The following is a 7,770-nucleotide window of genomic DNA, read 5'->3' on the forward strand; positions in this document are numbered from 1 at the left end:
AAGGGAAGGGAAAATGGAAGGGTAAGAAGAAGATTGGATCTGATTCTACAACCAAGCCAAAGTCAGGTCCCAAACAGGCTTTAAAGCCTAAAGGTGGTGTGGCCAAGGGTGAATGTCACTACTGTAAGAAAGATGGTCACTGGAAGAGAAACTGTCCAATTTACTTGGAGGATCTGAAGAAAAAGAAAGCAGTTCAGATTTCTGGATCAGGTATTTATGTTATAGAAGTCAATTTGTCTATTTCTACATCCTGGGTATTTGATACTGGATGTGCTTCTCACATTTGTATAAATGTGCAGGGCCTGCAGAGAAGTAGAACTCTGGCTAAGGGAGAAGTGGACCTAAGAGTAGGCAATGGAGCAAAAGTTGCTGCTTTAGCTGTAGGGACTTATTATTTATCTATGCCCTCTGGGCTTGTTTTAGAACTAGAAGACTGTTTTTACGTGCCTGCGATTCGCAGAAACATTATTTTTGTTTCTTGTTTGGACAAGAAAGGTTTTTCGTTTACAATAAAGAACAACAGTTGCTCTTTTGCTTTGAATGATTTAACCTATGGTGTTGCGCGTTTATTTAATGGTTTATATGTTCTTGATTTAGATAACCCTGTCTGTAATATAGAAAACAAACGACTTAAAATAAATGACTCAAATCAAACATACCTCTGGCATTGTCGTCTAGGCCACATAAATGAGAAACGCATATCCAAATTACATAAGGATGGATACTTGGATAAGTTTGATTTTGAATCATACCAAGAATGCGAATCTTGTTTGCTTGGTAAGATGACTAAAGCCCCTTTCACTGGTAAGGGTCAAAGGGCCACTAAACGTCTGGAGCTAATACATAGTGATGTATGTGGCCCAATGCGTGTAATGGCTAGAGGAGGCTACTACTACTTCATAACATTTACTGATGATTTCAGTAGATATGGATATGTATATCTTATGAAGAACAAATCCGATTCTTTTGAAAAATTTAAAGAATACAAGGTTGAAGTAGAGAAGCAAATTGGCGGAGATGCAAGTATTAAGATCTTACGATCCGATCGTGGGGGTGAATACTTAAGCACCGAATTTAGAGAGTATTTGAAAGAGTGTGGTATTGTATCGCAACTCACTCCGCCAGGAACACCTCAATGGAATGGAGTTTCAGAGAGGAGAAATCGCACCTTGTTGGACATGGTGCGATCGATGATGAGTCATGCAGATCTTCCAATTAGTTTCTGGGGTTACGCTCTAGAAACAGCGGCTTTCACACTTAACCGTGTTCCTACTAAGAAGGTTCAAAAGACTCCATATGAGATATGGAAAGAGAAACGGTCAGGCATGAACTTTATGAAAGTTTGGGGATGTAAGGCATTTGTGAAACGTCAAGAATCTGACAAGCTTGGACCTAAATCCGAAGAGTGCATTTTTGTAGGATACCCTAATGAAACAAAGGCGTATTATTTTTATAGTCCTTCTGAGCAGAAAGTGTTTATTGCTCGAGATGCTGTCTTCATGGAAAGAGATTTTGTTTCCAAAAGAAACAGTGGGAGAACTATAGATCTCGATGAAGATCGAGAACCGCAAAATAGCATTGAACCTGAAGTGGAACAAGAGCAGAATAATGATAATGCTCAACAAACACAGGTTGTTCGTAGATCTGGTAGATTTCGCCATGAGCCAGAGAGATATGGATTTCTCATGACTCAGTGTGGTGATTTGATGCTCATAGATGAAGATGAGCCTCTCACATACCAAGATGCTATGAACAGTCCAGACTCTAAGAGATGGCTTGAAGCCATGAAATCCGAGATAGATTCCATGTACGAAAACCAAGTATGGACTTTGGTTGATCCACCTGAAGGGGTAAAACCCATAGGGTGCAAATGGGTTTTTAAGAAGAAAAAGGGCATGGATGGAAATGTTCAGACCTATAAAGCTAGGCTGGTTGCAAAAGGTTTCAAACAAATTCATGGTATTGACTATGATGAAACTTTCTCACCAGTGGCTATGGTCAAGTCTATAAGGATTTTACTTGCCATTGCAGCATTCCATGATTATGAAATCTGGCAAATGGATGTCAAAACAGCCTTCCTTAATGGAAGCCTTGAAGAGGATGTGTACATGACACAACCTGAGGGTTTTGTCGATCCAAGGAATGCTGGCAAGGTATGTAAATTGCGTCGATCCATTTATGGATTGAAGCAATCCTCTAGGAGATGGAATATCCGTTTTGATGAAATAGTCATAGAGTATGGCTTTGTTCAAAACGAAGATGAACCGTGTGTTTACAAGAAGGTTAATGGGAGCTATGTGGCATTCATAGTACTATATGTTGATGATATACTACTAATGGGGAATGACATACCTTCTCTAAAGGCTGTTAAGACGTGGTTAGGGAGCAATTTCTCCATTAAAGACTTAGGAGAGGCATCCTACATTCTAGGAATGAGGATCTATAGAGAAAGATCTAGAAGGATGATCGGTCTAAGTCAGAGCACATACATTGATAAGGTTTTGCATCGTTTTGGAATGCAAAATGCAAAAAGGGGATATGTCCCTGTGTCTCAAGGGATAACGATCTCTAAGGACCAATGTCCGAAATCATTGGATGAGAAGGACCACATGAATAAAGTTCCATATGCTTCAGCAATTGGATCTATCATGTATGCAATGGTATGTACTCGCCCAGATGTCTCGTATGCTTTGAGCATGACGAGCAGATACCAGTCTAATCCGGGTGAAGGTCACTGGACGGCAGTTAAGAATATTCTTAAGTACCTGAAAAGAACTAAAGATTCATTCTTGGTGTATGGAGGAGAAGAGAAACTCGTTGTAAAAGGTTACACCGATGCAAGTTTCCAAACAGACAGAGATGATACTGTATCACAGTCTGGTTTTGTGTTTTGTCTAAACGGAGGTGCTGTAAGCTGGAAGAGTTCAAAGCAAGAAACAGTAGCTGATTCTACAATGGAGGCTGAGTACATTGCAGCTTGTGAAGCAGCTAAGGAGGCCGTTTGGATTCGAAAGTTCATTTCTGTTTTGGGAGTGGTTCCATCGATCGCAGATCCCATTGATCTATACTGCGATAATAATGGAGCCATTGCACAGGCTAAAGAACCTAGATCACACTCCCGGGCTAAACATATACTCAGGAGATTTCACCTTATTCGAGAGATTAATGAAAGGGGTGATATACACATATGTAAAGTGCACACAAATGATAACATTGCAGACCCACTGACCAAAGGCTTGTCGCAGCAGAAGCACGATGGTCACACTAGTTCCATGGGTATTAGATATATGGGTGATTGGCTCTAGTGCAAGTGGGAGATTGTTAGTGTAGGTGCCCTAGAGGCAATACATTATTCTTTTATCTTTATGTCAGTTGATCATTCAATAAATGTATTTATTATGACCTTAATTACTGCGATATTTTGTTAGCATAATAAATGTCCTTAGAATCATGATACAAATTGTATAGTTTAAGTACATGACTTGAACTTGAGATTATATAATATATCATATTCTTAAAGGTCCCTAGTCGAGTATTATTATATAGGACAATAATAATACATAGATAGACTAGTATGTTGTTTGACAAGATAACCACATCTCATTGGTTATAAGTATGGGGATACTGAAGTCAATACATAGGTACATGTGAGAGTACATGGTACTGGACAGACCCACAGTGAGATTCTTCATGTTTAATAAAGTCATAAGAAAGACTCACAGTGATAATGGTGTAACGATCCTTTGACTTGAAATCATTATATTTCTATACGAGGATTAATATACTTTGACTACATTAAAAGTTACTTTTGATCGGGTGATGATAAAAGTGGACATCGGGTATATCATGAGTCGTATGAGAAATATGAATGATAGATAAAGGATTTAACCCTCCTATAATTAGGAGAGATATTATTGGCCTCTTGATTGAGTGAGATTATAAAAGCATGGCCATGCTCAAATAATGATTTGTTTCAATAATCTACTCATGCATCAAGTAAACCCAGATTAAATGTTGAAGAGGATGACTAAATACATGCCTCGAGTTTAATCTATAATATGTATGGTTAAAGGGATTATATTACACGGAAAAACATTAATCACGAAAGGTTTTATCTAATCACGATTTAATTATTGTTTAATTGGGTAACAATGATGTATTACTAGATACCGCTCATTGTTTATAATTTTATTAGAGAATAAAATTATTGCCAATTAAATAATAGCCTATAGGGTCGCACAAATAGAGCACTTAATGGAATAGTTAATTTAAATTATGGATTTAAATTAATTGATGATTATTTGAATTTTATTATAATTAAGTAAGACTTAATTGAGATAATATAAATTCGAATTAAAAGGAATGTTTTTGCCCATAATAATTAAGTATGACTTAGTTATTAATTAAATAATAGAAATTCGTTTTTATTATTTAATCCAATACCTACTAGGGTTGGGCTTTGCTATTATGGGCCTTTTTAATCAGTCATTATAAATAGATAATGAGAGGTTAAAGAGGCTTAAACGTTTTTTTAAGAAAACCCTAGCAGCAAAGAGAGGCAGAGGCAATTCAGATCGTCAAGAAGGAGGCTAGTACATCCATTCCGTAGTCAAGTTCGTGAGACGTTCTTGAAGGTGCTTGTGTGGATACCATAGAGGTGTTTCTCCGAGAGGTAGACACAAAGCGTGATAGCTAGGATCTCCGTTGAGTTCGTAAAAGTTAATCTCTTGAAAGGTATGATTCGTTATCTCCATAATCTGCCCATAATTATACATGGATCCTGTTTTTGGGTTTCGAATTTTTGTTTTATTTACGTTTATCCGCTGCGTTTTATGCCTTCGGAACCCAACATAAATGTGGACAAGATCCCAATTTTCTGTGATAACACAAGTGCCATTGCCATTAATAAAAATCCTGTGCAGCATTCAAGGACAAAGCACATAGATATCATGTACCATTTCATCAGAGAGCATGTTATGATTGGTACAGTGGAACTACACTTTGTTTCAAGTGAGTAGCAACTTGCAGACATCTTTACCAAGCCACTTGACGAGTCCACCTTCACTAGGTTGGTAAGTGAGTTAGGTATGCTTAATTATTCCTAAATTATTTTGATGTCTAAGCAATTCGAAGTGTATCCAGAAATAAGTTTGACTTTATTAAAGATACAAATCAGGATTTGGAAGTTATCAGATCCTGACATTGGAATCGGGACTTGCAAGTGGTCAGATCCTGACATTAAAAATCAAGATTTTCCAGCTGTCAGATCCTGACACCAAAATCAGGATTTGTTAAAGGTAAATACTGATAACATTCAACGGGTAAGGATTATCCGTTGAAAGTCAAAATATTTCTGGGAACTTTATCTTTCAACGGATAAAAGTATCATATATCCGTTGAGTTGGTTCAATCTTAACCGTTAGTTCCAAACCCTAGCCATCGACTTTACTTACAACGTGTATGTATATGTCGATGGATTAATTTTGGAATTTCTACAGTCTGCTTTATCTTTAAACGGTTATTTTTGGAAAACTTCATTGGATACTTTATTTTATTTTAATTATTTATTCATCCTTTTCAGAGTTAATATAAAATCCCAATTCATCTCTATATTTCATTTTTACCTCTCTCAGAAATTCTTAGCAACTTTTACTCTCTTCATCTCCAAAAACCCCCTTCCTCTGTAACTGCTCTCTAATCACAACAATGGCACCCGTAGTCAAGATTATTTCTCAATCTGGGTTTGTACATGAAAAGAACAACTTCGTGGCACTGGTGGGCAAGAAGATTGCTGCTTCTGAGGACTATCACAAGATGATGGACTTCATTCACAACTGTAAACTAAGCTATGCTATGCTTGAGTCTCCAATAATCTATTATAAAGTTGTGGAGAAAATATGGACCACATCAGTGTACAACTCCAAATACAAAACCATTGCTTTCTCTTTGAAAGATAATGCTTATTGTATTAATTGTGATGAAATACAAGCATGCTTTCATTTTCCTAGAAATAACACTACTGTTCCACACACAGACACATATGTGAGCACCATGCTTAGGTCTATGGGTTATTCTCTCATTCCCACCAAGTTAGGTGAGGTTAGGAGAATGGGCCTTAGAAAAGAATGGAGCTTTCTTTGTGATTTTTTTATCAAAGTATTTTCTGGAAAAATTAGCAATTTTGATGCAGTTACTTATTTCATGGTCAACATGTTATCCATGCTTTTGAGTGACAAGTACTTTAACTTTAGTAACTCTGTCATGATAGAATTAGGGTATAAATTAGGAGATATTAAGAACGTTCAAAGAACATATATTATGTTAGATTCTTTATGATGCTGGCTGACTTTGTTTTTTCGAACCTTGTAATTGAGAATCCAAACAACAAGCTTGACTGTTGGGTTAAAGAAAAGAGAGTGCTTGCAGATCTGATTAGGAATAACCTCAATAATGGAGTGCCCCTCAACTATCTTCCCATCTTTGAGGCACAACAGGTAACTGAGGTAACTGCTTCTGCTCCAATCTTGTTAGATATATTTGTGATGTCATGTCTAATCTGATTTGTTTAGTTTCAGAACTTAATATCAGGACTTATCAGGACTTACTGCAAAACAGGATCAACTGAAGACAGGAAGATATTAGAACTTAAGTTATCAGAACTTGTGATATCAGAACTTGTGATATCAGAACTTAAGGAAGGATATGCTTCAGAAGTAAAGTACAGCTGATTTCTAGGAAAGGATCTAGACTAAAACAAAGGAAGATATGCTTTAGGAGTGGGACGACTAGAAGACTTGTAGAAGATAATATCTGATTGATATATTTTAGGAAAAGATATATTTCATATCAATTAGAAGATATCTTATAACTGTGTACTATATAAACATAGATTAGGGTTTACACTATATGTGTTATCATTCATGAGAATATTATTCTTTGTAACCCTAGCAGCTCTTAGTGATATTGTTCATCACTGAGAGAGTAGTTTAACCTACTGTAACAGAGTTTATTACTATTGAATAAACTACTACTTTGTGTTCTAAATCGATTTGATTGTATAAACACTATATTTAACCCCCTTTGATAGTGTTGTGTGACCTAACAAATCTCTTCTCAGCCCATTACTTCTTTGACTTCAACTATGGAAATGGCATCTGTGAGAGTGACCAAATAGATGCCTACCCAAGCCACAAAACCTAAATCTAAATACAAGTCTAAGAAGCCAAACTTTTTTGTCTCTCAAAAGAAATCAGTTGTAACAATTACTACTTCACTTAAGGGGAGCGCTCAGAGTAGTCAGATGGGTGAGGGAAGGGGTGAACATCAAAGAAGCCCCAAGGATAAGGAGGGTGCGGTATGTGTGACCCAAACCATCCTTACTACAATTTCCCACCAGACTGTAGTGCTTGATAAAAAAATTAGCTCATTGCTAGTTGCATCCTCCCAAAAGGATGTGACTATTGAAACAAGCTCTCAACTAAGAGCACAGGCCAAAAGGGGAAGGGACTCAGAAAAAACCCAAACTTATATCAGAAAGAAGAAATCAAAACCAATGGCGGAGTCACAGGGTGCACACACAGTGGCAACTGAAGTCCAAGACTCAACTACTGCACCATCTCAAATTCAGATTGACGTGTCTTCAACAAATATGGAGTCACATCCAAAATCTCTCATTATCGAAACACCACACACACAAAACTCTCCAACCATCTCTCTGGATGTGGATATAATACAAATCAGTTCCTGATTCTCCATCTCTTACATTCATGG

The sequence above is a fragment of the Apium graveolens genome, chromosome 9 (genome assembly GCF_009905375.1).
Source record: "Apium graveolens cultivar Ventura chromosome 9, ASM990537v1, whole genome shotgun sequence".
In the NCBI taxonomy this organism is placed as follows: domain Eukaryota; kingdom Viridiplantae; phylum Streptophyta; class Magnoliopsida; order Apiales; family Apiaceae; genus Apium; species Apium graveolens.